Consider the following 15599-nt stretch of genomic DNA (forward strand, 5'->3'; position numbering starts at 1 on the left):
CTTGATTGGTTCATACAGCTTGAGGACAGCCTCTCTCTTCTTTGCACATGTGGCAGGAAGCCAAATTTATTTGGGACAGAACATGCCGAATTTCAGAGGAACAAACCAGCGTTGACCAAGGCTCATTCGAACTTTGTTGACTTCGGTTTTCAGGGAAGAATTTCGATCTTTTGAGGCCGCATTTATTGGCACATAAATCGGAGTGTTTGGGACAGTTTGACCAGGGTTGACTTCAGATTTGACTGCAGAAAATTACAGCACTGTTTCTCTCTTTTGACTGGGTTTGACCACACTGTTTTGGGCTGACTTTGACTCTCCTTGAAGGCCGAATTGCACTACTGTTGACTGAGCTGCTTGGAGGACATTTAGGTGCTGATTTGACTAGCGTTGACTTTCTGGTTAGGGCTGCAGTTGACTGCTGATTTTGACAGGGCTGTTTTGGGCAAGTAAATTTGATATTTGTACCCTCCCTCTTTGCTGATCTATTGAATAATAATAATAAGATTTGATCAAAGGGTTTTTCCCACATTGGGGTTTTTCCCTGGCATCCACCAAATCTTGTGCCCTCTTATCTTGGCTTGTCTTCTATACATGTTTTTATGTTCTATCTGCATTTACTGTCAATGTGATTAAGTTAATGTGATTGCTACTGGAAATAATTGTCATTGGGCTGCTAAAGGAACATTGAAGTAAATTGTGCTAAAGCATAGAACATACCATTGTTATCTAAAATTAACATTAATGAATTTCTAAAGTTTAGAGTTTAGTACCAAAAGAGTCAGGTTCCCACATTACCTCTCTTAGGTCTGATAGTAGTGGTGAATTCTATTCCAAAGAATTCAATAAATTTAGTGTTGAACATGGGATCAAAAGACAATTCACTACACTTACACTCCACAGAAAATGTTCAAGTTTATCATAGAGTTGGCCAATAGAACAAATGTGTTCCAAATAACATTTGGATTGAAGCAATGTTCACAATAGTATACTTGCTAAATAGACCTCCAACCATGACAATGAAACATAAGACTCTAGAGGAAGCATTGTCTAAAGAAATCCCAAAGCCAGCCATCACAAAGTCTTTGGTTCTATTGCCTACATTGGGATTCCAGATGAAAAGAGAACCAATTTAGATCCAAAGAGTAAAAAATTGATGAGAACAAGGTACAATGACAATCACAAAGCCTACAGGTTGGATGATATTGACACCAATAAGGTGAGCTTTAGTAGACATGATGTTGTTGATGAGAAAGTTGGACCTTTCAACGCTTCTCTTGAGTTCAAAATTAAAAAGCAACTAGTGGTGGCTAAGGATTTAGGTGTCAAGCTTTAGGCTCCACCTAAAGGGGTGAATGGGGGAAAGATTCTCAACATAAGGAATCTTGCAAGCAAGTAATTTCGATGCGAGTAGCCAAAATAAGCATTCAAGTGACACAGATATGAGTGGGGATGTAGAGGATCCCGGGAAGAAACCCAAGTGGTGGCACAAGACCATTGAAGATGTTTAGATAGGTGAAATGATCAAGGGATGATCATCGAAAAGAAAAAAGTAAACAAGAACCAAATATGATCAACTTTGTTTCAATGGTCAATGTTCAAGAAATCTATAAGCCACAGTTGTTTGAGGAAGTGAAAGGGAGACTTGAATTGGTAAAGGCCATGGCAACTTAACATGAAAGTTTGATGACAATCCATACTTGGGACCTGACAGCTCTTCCACTAGAAAAAAAAAAAAACCATTAACTACAAATGTGTGTACAGGTTCAAGTACAAGGCAGACGGTACTTAACAGGTACAAAGCATAGTTGGTCACAAAAGAGTTATCTTACTGAGAAGGCATTGACTATGAGGATACCTTTGATCCTACAACAAAGAAGAGCACCATCCAACATGTACTAGACATGGCAGCATAGTTTGGCTAGAAGCTACCTCAAATAGACATGAAGAGTGCCTTCTTGAATCGAAATTTACAAGAAGAGGTCTACATGTATCGACCATAGGGTTTTCAAGTTTGAAGAAAGGATAATCTAGTTTGCAAACTAAAGAAGGCTCTATATGGTCTAAAGCAGACACCCAAGGCATGGTACATCAAGATTGACGTACAGTTGAGGGAACAAGTATTCTAGCAGAGTCCCTAAGACTCCCATATGTATGACAAAAGAGTTGTCAATGATATCATCATTCTTGTCATATATGTAGATGATATAATTATTACTAGTGAGGAAAGTGTTATAGAACATATTAAGTCCAATATGAGCAAAACTTTTCACATGAATGATATAAGCCCCCTACACTATTTTCTAGGTGTAGAAGTTTGGCAAACAAGTAGCAGTATTTTTGTCTCACAGACAAAATCTTCCAGGAGTTTGCTTGACAGGTTCAGAATGCGAAAGCAAAATCTCGTATACATCTATGGAGAAAGTGTCGAAACTTTTGACCTCTAAGGCGGTTAATGGGTCAATACAAACAACTAGTGGGTAGCTTGATATATCTTACAACCACTAGACCTAATTCAAGTTTTGTTGTTAGCTTCATTTTCAGATTCATGACAGCACCAAAGGTAGAGCATTATAATTTATATTACAACAAAGCAAGTGTTCAAATATGTGAAAGGGATAGTTGACTTTGGTATTCTTTATAGTAAAAGAAAATACCCTGATATGTGTGGGTATATAGATCCAAATTGAACCAATGTCACATCGTTCGGGTTCAAGTTCGGGTTTGACAATGATTAGGTTCGGCTTGAGTTCGAAATTTTTTATGAGGTTCGCCATTAGGTTCGTCTATATATATAATGAATTATAGGATAAAATAGTAAGAAATCAACATCAATAAACATCAAAAATGCTTTCACAGACATGGAAACCACAATGATTAATTACAAGTCTGAGTTTTGACGTGAAGTTATGAGTTTTGATCTATGGACTTGGTCAATGGCTATGAGGTTCGATGAGGTTCGTCGAACCTCAAAATTTTTTCAAGGTTTGCTAAAATTTGAACCTCAAGGTTAAAGTTTGACGAACCTTGTGACATAGAATTGAGCAGGTTCTATCAATGATAGAAAATTCACTTATGAATATGTTTTCATCCTTGGCATGGGTGCAATCACATGGACCAACAAGAAGCAACATGCAGTAGCCCTTTCATCAACAAAAGAAGAATATCAAGGAGTAGTGAAAAGGGCATGTAAGGCAGCTTGGCTTAGGATGATGCTTTCAAATATGTGGATGTAGCAAACAAATCCAACATCCCAGCTCGATCACAATCAAGGGGTGATCAAACTTGCCAAGAATCCAGTTTTCCACAAGTGTACCAAACATTTGATGTACATTGCAACTTCATTACTATTAGATAACCCGTAGAGGATGGATCTCTCAAGCTGTTGTGAGAATTTCTGAATCACACATCAGAAATCCTACTGCAATCACTGGTTTATCATCTCCTACTTGTTCTTTACATTTAACAAGTTATTTAATTACTTAAACAGCGATGAAAACACTATTGCAGCCTACACATACATACATATCGTGAACTGAAATAAACTAAGACAATCACACAAGGGACACCGTTATTTTTGGACAATCGTCCCCGGAAAAACCCAATTCGGGAAACCGGTGCAGCATATAGAGGGTTTATATTATTAAACAGAATTCTGAATACAACTAGGGTACCAAATCCAACTCACCCAACAGAGAATAAACCTGGTAGAAGTACCTCTATCCGGAGAAAGATATTTTAACAATTCCAGCAACTAGATGACCAAACCCCACAGATGACAATTGTTGTTCCTAGTGCTGGGCAGCAATGGCTGCTCCAAGCTCTGCACTGGAACTGTGTCACCTCCTCTAGGAGCTGCATCACCCTCCCAATGAACCCCTCTTGCTCAAAAGTCGATATGCTGAATTGTTGCTCTCTCTGCCCCACAGAAAACCCTAGCGCTGACTCTAAGGGACTGCGTCAGCCCCTCTAGCTTCTGCGTCACCCTCTCTAGAGTTTCACTGTCTCTCCTATTGCTGCTCTGCCTCTCTGTTAAGTATTCTCGGCCTTGGACTGAAGTCCCTCTGCCGAACTACCCCTCTCTCACTGCAACTCAGATCACTTAGCACAACTTTGTCAGCAAACCACACCCCATAAAAATTGAACCCTTTGATCTCTTGGTATGTCTCCAACTGACCCTCAAGCCTCCTCTTATACTTTTCTTGTTGATGAATCAACGGTCATGATCTAATCTCATCACTTAGAACCTTCTCACACATATTTTTATTAATACACATTAATATTTTTATTTTCTTAAGTTTAGACTTAGAAACTCATTAAAAATATTAATTATTTTAATAACTCCTCATCCGGGTGGAATTTCTCCAAACAATTTTTGGGTTCTGGAGATCTCATGTAATCTAGCCCCTCCACAAAATTTCAGAGCTAGAGCACATCCGATGCTACCCAAAATCAACACTCCCTCTTAGTGAGAAATGTTGAAGCATCAAAATTGATAGCTTGTTGACTTAAATGTTAAAAATACATGAGGTATTTTAATAATAATTTTTTCATATATAAAATTGTATAAGTGATTGAATGTTACAATGAGGACACGCATATATATACCTAAGCAGGTGTCTTTTCGTGACTGGGCATGTCTTTTAGACATGCCTTTTCACTTAACTTAATGACTATTTAACATAATCAATATTTGATTATTTAATATTTACATTTATTTTATTTATTTACTTGTTATGAATTATATTCATAACATAGCCCCTTCCTTCAAAAGCTTTGTCCTCAAAGCTTATTGTCGGCAGTTTCCTTCAGTTTGCATTTGTCATCTTGGCATATGTAACTCGATGCCATTAGCACCTCTGCCTAAATAATTCGCTTGGTGACACTGTCTTGAATCCAAGGTTATCGTTTTTTTTTTTTTTTGTAACTCTAATTTTATTTTTTTTAATAACTCTAATTCTTTTTTTAAACTATCAATTTTTTTATTTTTATTTTTTTTAAATAACTCTAATTTCTTTTTAAATAACTTTAATTTTTTTTAATAACTCTATTTTTTTAATGATATTATTAATATTTTTTAATTAAATTTAATTAAATTATATTGTTGTGATATAATGTACCTATAATTTTGTTGCTGCGATTATGCGTGGTGGTCTGGTCAACGCCGCCACGAGAGGATTCACATTGCGGAGGGTTCACCTGTCGTCTGAGTTAATCATCGCTGAGGGATTGAACCATCGACGCCATAATCCTTTTAAAAGGTGTGATACATCACCAGGCACCGTAACGTATGACGCATGAACTTGGGGCACAACGCTTGATAGCGGGGGGGCAGCAACCCCTCTTAATCAGTGTGTGTGTGTGCGGCTCCTCATCGATTGGACGGACGCAACAATCGGAGGGTTGTTTGACACTTAGCTTCATCAACATAATAGTATTCATCCCCGTAGAGATGGAGCCCTTGTCTCAATTTCTCGGGCAACCTGTAACCGAGCATCATGCTATGAAAAGTGCAAACAACGAGTAACAATACCTCGGGCTTTATCGAATGCAAATCGTTGTCAATTATCATGTCTCTAAGATCTTTGAATCCCATGGAGGAAATGAAATTCAGTAAATCATTAACGAAGTTTATGTGGCTTTCACGAGATTGGACTATGCGGCGTGGCATCGTGGTGGATATCTGATTTCCTGAGCTTCTGATGTGGTTTTCCTTGTCTCCTTTTATATCCTTCTCTGGAGCTACAATAACAATAACTCTCTCCTCGCAGTCTAGAACACCCTCAATTTTGATCTTTGCACCTGTCTCTTGTCTGGTTGGCTTTATAACGCTGCCTCCCTTGCCAATTATACCTCCAATATTTGATCCAATACAAAGTATACGAAAAATTGTTTCATTGGGTCCCATTTTCAAAGGAGGTGGTGGGCCCAGAGGTGATGTACTAGCACATTTTTTTCTCTACCATTGGGCTCTTGGAAATCCCATTCGTAATTCCGCTTTTCAAGAGGCATAACAAATGAAGGTTCCATTACAATAAGGAAGAGCACCTCCTCTTTCTTCCTTTGCTCCCAACAATTCGAACTTTGGATCTGCCGATTAGAGGAATTGTTTTGAAATCTTGTAAACCTGTAACTGAAATCAGAAAACCCCCTTACAAAAGCAGCACAAGCAGATTTTTGTTCCTGTTGGTTACTGTTATTACACCAATTCTGCTTCGATGTAGGAGTTCCACAGTCTGCAGCATGATCAAGTCTGACAGGACGTCGTAATAAATCCTGCCCATTTTTTGTATCAGCTTCAGTTACTGATTCAGGATTGATGTTCATGAAGGCATTATGATTTTCCTTCTCGTCCTCGCTGATCTTGAAACTAATGTCCATCATTTTATTTTTGATTGCTAGTATTTCCTCCTGTACAAGCTCTAACATATCCTTATCTTTGCAGTGGAATTCCTCTAGTGCATTAGCAAATCTGTAGTACTTATGCAACCGTCCTTCTTGCTCTATAGGAGGATTTTCAACAATTTTGCAATGATATTCCTCTATTGCTGATGCTATGTCTGTCACAACCATTCTAAAGGTATTTGGCTTCATTGATTTGGGAGATTTTGGTTTGTGTCTTAACGCTAAAGGCTTCTCATCCTCAGAGTCAACACCACGCATAAGGGAGCCTTCACTGGGTGGTTTTGTCGACTGTTTTACCTGAAACCTCACATGCAAGGGAACATCATCATCTGAATCATTCTCAGACTTCACAGACTCTATTTGCATAGATTCTTTAGGCTGAATAAATTTGCTAGTAGGCAACAAATTGCGACTTTTTTTAATATCTCTAGCCAATGTGTTTTTTGTAGTTCCTTTTGGCAATATAGACACCTCATGACTTAAAGTTTTTCCATCTTCAGAATCATCAATGTCTTCTTCAACATTTTCCTCATTGTTATGATATTGTTCATCTTCTTGTTTCTCACGATAGTCCTTATCCGCCTCATCTTCATCCTCATTATCATCATTCTGATCAAAATCTTCTTCATTGTTGCTATTATCTTCCTTATTATTGATTTCCTTTCGACATGCTTTAACTCCTGCAAATGATTTTTCTAAACGCTGAAATGCTTCTTGAATTTTACTAAATTGTTCAACGCAATCAGAACGTGAACGTAACGGCACATTGTGCAGCGAACAACGTTCAAAGACCCACATGATTATATTGTGCGCCATGACTCTGATACCACTGAAGCATCAAAATTGATAGCTTGTTGACTTAAATGTTAAATATACACGAGAGGTATTTTAACAATAATTTATTAATATATAAAATTGTACAAGTGATTGAATGTTACAATGAGGACCCGCATATATATATACCTAAGCAAGTGTCTTTTCGTGATTGGGCATGTCTTTTCACTTAACTTAATGACTATTTAACATAATCAATATTTGATTATTTAATATTTACATTTTTTTAATTTATTTACTTGTTATGAATTATATTCATCACAAATGTACTCTAATAACACTTCTCAATAGAAGTATTACACTGATCCACGGCATCGGTCCTCTGTGTTGATGATGCTTGGCCTGCTGCCCTTCATCCACTGCACCGCTGCAATCTGTACTGCTACCCATGACACTGCCACTGTCACTGTTGCATCCGTACTACAACTCCCTCTCAATATGTTGCATCATGTTGCCCAAAGCACTGCCATTGCTAATTGTTGCACTGCAACTCAGTTGTTGAGAAGTAAGCCACCCAAAAGCTGACATGTTAGTCAGTCTGGATGCCCATTAATGTTGAAGCTACTGCTACTAATCTGTGTTGCCCCTCTGATGCTACTGCGTTGTTGTTGTATCTGCTCTGTGCCTTCCGCACTGCTGCAACACTCCACTGCGTTGCTTCAGACTTTGGCACTCTAGCTCTGCCACTATTGCTCCATCATCCCTCACACCAACTGACTCCCGTCATTCTGCTACTATCGTTAAGGGTTGTCGTAGCCATATGTGATCCAAGATTTTGGGCACCTCAAGGATCCTGCCCCCTCCATGTTGATCTAGATTGTCATTGATGTCAACATGGCAATATTCTAGGATACTAAATGATGATGTGAAGCCAAGGAGAAGCAGATCCGTGAAGTAACAGGAGCAAGAAGCCAAGGACAAAATCCATCATGGAAGCCATCAGAAGTCAAGAACAGGAGCTATCAAAGAAGAGCTATCAAAAGTCAAAGGAAGACCTATCGGAGCAAGAGAAGCATATCGGAAGCAAGAGAAGCAGTTTATCGGAGCATATCCCATATGCCCAAAGGTAAGTGCTAAAGGGAAGAACAACGACACTTATCACATATACCCAAGAGTAAGTGCTAAAGGAAGAAAACAGTGAAATCGGAGGAGCTTTGCGGACCCGATGGTTCTGTTACAATACGCCTCTATTGAAATATCGCATCCACCGCATCACGAGTCTTGAAGCCTTGTTGTTACACTGAAATCCCCGATTGCGATATGAGTTGCAGACCCGATGGTCCCATTATAACACGCCCTAATTAATATCGCATCTGCTGTATCGAAACCTTCGCAAGTTATGAAGGCTTGTCACATTAAAACTTTGATTGTGATATAATATACGGACCCAAACAATTTATGGTAACAACCCTAATGCAATATTGTATCCGCCTATTGGAACTTCCATATTGCAATTCATAAAAGGATGTCGCATTAAAAACTACGATTGCGATATTATTGCGGACCCGACTACACCACTATGACATAACTTAATGTAATATCGCATCCGTTGAATCGCAAAGTTCAAAAGGGATGACATGTTAAAAGCGTCGTCTGTGATAAAGTTGTGGACCCGATTGAGTTGTCAAAAGAAGCTTATTGGAATATCACATCCGTCGGAAATAGGGGCATCGACAATGTTAATATCGGAAGACAGAGCATTGCACAACTTGAAAGACCTCCGATTTTTATGAAATTGCGGTTGCGGGATTAAAGCAATGACATGGCATGTGGGGACCGCAAAACATCTATTGTAATGTGGGTATAGCCTCTCAAATATGATTTTTGTAAATAAACAAGTTTATGATATAATTGGAAAAAGGCCCTCCAATATAATTTTTAATACGCGAACTCATAAGTTGGCCTCTCCTCCCAATGAACGTGTCTTTTGATTATTGGTGAGACTTGTATAAATACAAGTTAAAAAGCTTCACTTCAAGCAGGTGAATCGGGCATCTATCACAAAGAAGAAGGACAGTTCACAACTCGTGAACGTGAGGTACTAGAAGAAAGGAACCCAAAGGTCAAGCAAACGAAAGAGGAAGATGAAGGTCGAGCGAGCGAAGAAGGAAGCCGAAGGTCTAGCGGAAGAAGAAGGAAGCCGAAGGTCGAGCAGTCTGTTGACTGGGTTATTTATTGAAATGCTCGGACCTGTGTTCGACAGTGATTCAGATAACAGTTCAAAAGGATGCTCTGCAGATCTAAGAAAATTATCTGAGTATGAACAAGGTTGTCTTTTAATTGAATGCACAATATGAAACCGCAACAGTCACTCCTCTAAAGAAGTCACTCGTGAAGCAATTATTCCTAAAGCAGTCACTCCTGAAGCATTTACCGTGACAGTGAGAACAAAGGCTTGAAACAGAGAGTTGTTTTTGTGCAGAGCTTAGTGCAGTTCATTGTAGACACATTGAAGTTGTGTGAAGACTATTGAAGATCATGATGTATTAGTCATCATGATGTGACTTAGAGATTTTGCTTGGATATAATGAAGAGCAATGGTGACACCTTCTATGAGACAAGGTTGTCATTGATTATGTAGCGTGGAGACTAAGTGAAGGCATAATTATAGATTGACAGAACTCAGTGAAGAAGATTATGGGAGTCATGAATTACTATCAAACATATCTAGAAAAAGTATAGCAGTGGGTTGGAGCCCAGAGGGTTGGTGCCCTAAAGGTTGGAGCCTCAAACAAACAAGGTAGGTGCCTTAAAGGATAGGGTTGGAGCCCTAGAGGATCGGAGTCCTTAAGAAACCAGGTCGGTGCCTAAAGTAGATATAGGATTGGAGTCCTTGAAGTTGGTGCCTCAAAATTGACAAGGGTTGGAGCCCTAGAGGATCGGAGTCCTCAAGAAACCAGGTCGGTGCCTAAAGCAGATATAGAATTGGAGTCCTTGAAGTTGGTGCCTCAAAATTGACAAGGTTAGAGCCTTGGAAGTCCAAGTTGGTGCTTGGAAAATACAGGTTGGAGCCTGGAAGATTGAGGATTGGTGTCCTTGGAGTTGGTGCTCCTAAACTCAAGGTTGGTGCCTTGGATAAGATAGGGTCGAAGCCCTAGAGGTCGGAGCCTCACTAAAGTCCAAGTAGGTGCTTGGCACATCCCAAGTTGGAGCCTGGGTGTCTTCATCAAGGGTTGGAGCCCTACCCATATTGTACTTGATTCATTATAAAGATTATATTAATAAAAGCGTTTACTTCTATTGTTCATTTTTGTGTTCTAAATATAAGTGATCTAACTGGTAAAAGTAACAATTGAAAAGAAATATTGATTCACCCCCCTCTCAGTATTTCCAACAATTGGTATCAGAGCCAGTACCTTCACTCAAAGCCTAACAGCTTGAAGGTTGATCATTAGAACACAAATGGCGAAGCCAAGGAAGAAAGTCTCCAATCCTCCTAAAGATGTGTCTCCCTCTACCATTGAAATAGAAGTCAATCAATTTGTGAAGGCTCCATGGTTCAATGGAAACTTTGATATATGGGAAGCAAGAATGAGAAATTTCTTAAAGACTCAAGGCATTGAAATCTAGAAATCAGTGATTGTTGATAGCATGATGGATGGAGAATCCAAGGAGTACAATGCAAAAGCAATGAAGGCAATCTTGAATGGGCTACCAGATTCTATAAAGAACAATTTAGGAAAATGTTCGTCAGCGAAGGGTATATGGGGCAAACTTCATGACCTTCACTCAAAAAGAGCATTGACCATGACCACTAGTCAAGAAAATGATGGAAACCAAGAAGGAAATCCATAACCCATCATAGAAGCTGAAAATGAGAATGATGACATCAAGACTAAAGAAGAACTAGAAGATGAAGAGAATAAAAAAGATTTTGAAGAAGATCTCCTCACTAAACTTATGGCTGCCATGGAAGAGATTATCAATTTGAAAAAGTAAAACGAGGAACTTAATAAGAAAGCACTAGTTGGTGACCAAGACCAAACAAGGAAGAAAGTTGACCTTGTCAAGCTTCAAGTACAAGAAAGGGATGAAGAGCTTGCCAAGCTTAAGAAGGAATTTCATCAAAGCAAAAGAAAGCATCATGAAGAAGTCATATCCATGACAAATCAATTGGATAAATCAAAGAAACAGGAAGATAACTTGTCAAGCCACCTTGAACAAAGGCACCAGAGCTTGAACAAACTTGAAGCAGAGATTGGTCAATACAAGGAAGAGGTCTCCTCCCTTAGATCACAACTAGAAGAAGCAAGGAAACAAGCACAAGGAGCTGAGAAGACAATGGAAGCATTGGCAATCATAGAAGGACAGGTTGATGAAGCAGAAAAGGAGAGAAACACCATGATATGTCAACTAAAAGCAAAGGATGGAGAAATCTTCAAATTAAAATCTGACATCAACCTTCTCAAGGCCAAAACATGTAAAGCTACAAGGATCAAGGAAGAAATGGAGAGCATTCTAGCAAAGGAAAATGAAGAAATCTTCAAAATGAAGTCAGATATCATCTCCCTTAAATTAGAAGCAAATGAAGCAATACGTATTAAGGAAGAGATTGAGAAACAACTTGCTAAGAAGAATAATGATTGCGAAAGATTGGAAGAAGAGATTGTCTCCCTCAGGAAAAAGGTTGAAGGGATGGAAAAAATCTTGAAGAGCTCTCAAGCCTTGGATGACATGCTTAGCCATCAAAGATCTCCATTTGATAAATCAGGTCTTGGCTATGAAGGTGAATCCTCAAGCAAGGGTGACCATATTTCAAACAACAAGGACATGAGGAAGCCTAATGGAAACAATAATGCTCCCAGTTCCAACAAAGGCAAGGAGAAGAGTCAAGGCAACAATGGAAGAAATCCCGCTCCAAGAAGACTTGCAGATGATGTCAAGAATACAAAAGGTGATGAATATTATCAAGGAATCCCAAGGCAGAAAGGCTTCAAAAGTACATCAAGGAAATCTCCATCTCCCAGGTACCAAAGTTTATTTCTTGGTTATTGTTATTCTTGTACAAACTTTGGACACATGGCAAAAGATTGTAGGGCTTATAATGATCCCCGTCAATCTCCGAGAAGCAATTTCGCAAGAAGAAGTCATGAATTCTTATTCATGAACAACATAGAATGCTTCAAGTGTCATAACATTGGTCATATGGCACGTAATTGTAACTTGATTTGGGCACCTACTCAAGCTAGAACTATGCTAGATAAGAAAGTTACACAAGTATGGAGAAAGAAACAAATTGGATCCGAAAGTCTCCTGAACTCTCCAACCAACAACACATGTTGTTGACCTGATCTTCGACAATCTAAGCATTTGATGGGGAGACTCTGCCAAAAGGAAGATCATGCATACAGTTAGGGGGATCTTATGATGATTAAACATTCTTGCAGAAGCCATCTGTGAATGGGCCTTATGTAATCCTTGATGAGCTATATTGACAATAATTCTTTGATGGATCATTTCTCAGGAACACTCCTTTGAAAGAACATGATCTCTTAACTATCCAATGGACTGTTGTTGAAGATGTTTTTTCACTTGATCACTAAGCAGAAATTGGAGCAACAGAGAAGGCCATCTAATGCTAATAAGGAAAATAGCTATGTTGTTGTTATTACAGAAGTTGAATGTATCGACTTAGGGATAAGATGTGAGAACAGGTAAATTGTGGACACAAATAGATGCAACCCTCAAACAAAAAGATCATCTGGAAATGGAGCTTGAATGTTTCGTTCACTACACAAGCAAGAGAAGTTGGCAGCATTTAACATAATTGAAGCATTGCAAAAAGTTGTTAGTCAGTAGAAAGAATTTAAAAGACAGTCACAGATTGATATCAAAATCTGCTAATGGAGATAACTTGCAAAGAACACAAGGAAAAGATGGTTCATCAAAAGGACTATAGAAAGAAGAATGTCGTGCAGTCAAATATAGCTCAGGTTGATGTTGGTCACTTAGAAAAATAGCAACAGTAAGGCACAACCTCTCACCATTTCATCAGAATGCAATGATGTTGAAATATTGGATGGCAATGACTTAAGGAGAAGCACAGAGATACAAAGGAACTCGGATCTGAAGAGAGATAGCGAGAAAAACAATTTCAGTGGCATTTTCTCTTGATTCAGACTATGAAGACCTCTTAATTCTGATTGTGGAGACAACAGAATTCGGATTGCAGAAGCATAAAAACTTGGACTTGGACATTTGGTGTGTGGCTATTTGGAGTCTGTTTGGAAGCACTGAAGTGGAGCATCTTTAAGGCATCGTTGCCCACACTTGAGCATGGTTAAAAGCAAACTTTAAACGTTTGTTTGGGACATTCTTGGAGCAGCATTGTTGAAGCCATGATAAAGTAGTTATTTTGAGACATGAAGAACAGATAATGTGCTAGCTGATGATAAGGCAGCAATCTCTCTATCTTAAGTAAAAAAAAAATAGCACCATGACAAGGGGAGCAGTTCGACAGGGGGAGTCCTTGTGCACTCCTTTGCCATTGATGTCAAAGGGGGAGAGAAGAAGAATATTGCCATCAATGACAAAGGGGGAGATTGTTGATCTAGATTGTCATTGATGTCAACATGGCAATATTCTGGGATACTAAATGATGATGTGAAGCCAAGGAGAAGCAGATCCGTGAAGTAACAGGAGCAAGAAGCCAAGGACGAAAGCCATCAGGGAAGCCATCAGAAGTCAAGAACAGGAGCTATCAAAGAAGAGCTATCGGAAGTCAAAGGAAGACCTATTGGAGCAAGAGAAGCAGTTTATCGGAGCATATCCCATATGCCCAAAGGTAAGTGCTAAAGGGAAGAACAACGACACTTATCGCATATACCCAAGAGTAAGTGCTAAAGGAAGAAAACAGTGAAATCGGAGGAGCTTTGCGGACCCGACGGTTCTGTTACAATACGCCTCTATTGAAATATCGCATCCACCGCATCACGAGTCTTGAAGCCTTGTTGTTACACTAAAATCCCCGATTGCGATATGAGTTGCGGACCCGATGGTCCCATTATAACACACCCTAATTAATATCGCATTCGTTGTATCGAAACCTTCGCAAGTTATGAAGGCTTGTCACATTAAAACTTTGATTGCGATATAATATACGGACCCGAACAGTTTATGGTAACAACCCTAATGCAATATCGCATCCGCCTATTGGAACTTTCATATCGCAATTCATAAAGGGATGTCACATTAAAAACTGTGATTGCGATATTATTGCGGACCCGACTACACCACTATGACATAACTTAATGTAATATCGCATCCGTTGAATCGCAAAGTTCAAAAGGGATGACATGTTAAAACCGTCGTTTGTGATAAAGTTGTGGACCCGATTGAGTTATCAAAAGAAGCTTATTGGAATATCACATCCGTCGGAAATAGGGGCATCGGCAATGTTAATATCGGAAGACAGAGCATTGCACAACTTGAAAGACCTCCGATTTTTATGAAATTGCGATTGCGGGATTAAAGCAATGACGTGGCATGTGGGGACCGCCAAACATCTATTGTAATGTGGGTATAGCCTCTCCTATATGATTTTTGTAAATAAACAATTTTATGATATAATTGGGAAAAGGCCCTCTGATATAATTTTTAATATGCGAACTCATAAGTCAGCCTCTCCGCCCAATGAACCTGTCTTTTGGTTATTGGTGAGACTCGTATAAATACAAGTTAAAACGCTTCACTTCAAGCAGGTGAATCGGGCATCTATCACAGAGAAGAAGGACAGTTCACAACTCGTGAACGTGAGGTAGTAGAAGAAAGGAACCCAAAGGTCAAGCGAACGAAAGAGGAAGCCAAAGGTCGAGCGAGTGAAGAAGGAAGCCCACGGTCTAGCAGAAGAAGAAGGAAGCTGAAGGTCGAGCAGTCTGTTGACTAGGTTATTTATTGAAATGCTCAGACCTGTGTTTGACAGTGATTCAGATAACAGTTCAAAAGGACGCTCTGCAGATCTAAGAAGATTATCTGAGTATGAACAAGGTTGTTTTTTAATTGAACGCACAATATGAAACCGCGACAGTCACTCCTCTAAAGAAGTCACTCCTGAAGCAGTTACTCCTGAAGCAGTCACTCCTGAAGCATTTACTGTGACAGTGAGAACAGAGGCTTGAAACAGAGAGTTGTTTTTGTGCAAAGCTTAGTGCAGTTCATTGTAGACACATTGAAGTTGTGTGAAGACTATTGAAGATCATGATGTATTAGTCATCATGATGTGACTTAGAGATTTTGCTTGGATATAATGAAGAGCAATGGTGACACCTTCTATGAGACAAGGTTGTCATTGATTATGTAGCGTGGAGACTAAGTGAAGGCGTAATTATAGATTGACAGAACTCAGTGAAGAAGATTATGGGAGT

At 39.1% G+C, this 15599-nt stretch overlaps 1 protein-coding gene across 4 annotated transcripts in view; it reads right to left on the reverse strand.

Moving 5' to 3' along the window:
* The window catches only part of LOC149223534 (methionine aminopeptidase 1A-like), a 205231-nt gene that overhangs the window by 129387 nt on the left and 60245 nt on the right, over positions 1-15599 (reverse strand). The window lies entirely within an intron of this gene.

This window comes from Pinus tabuliformis, chromosome Q, assembly GCF_031772625.1.
Source record: "Pinus tabuliformis cultivar Carrire ecotype Pingquan chromosome Q, CPIR1, whole genome shotgun sequence".
Classification (NCBI taxonomy): Eukaryota; Viridiplantae; Streptophyta; class Pinopsida; order Pinales; family Pinaceae; genus Pinus; species Pinus tabuliformis.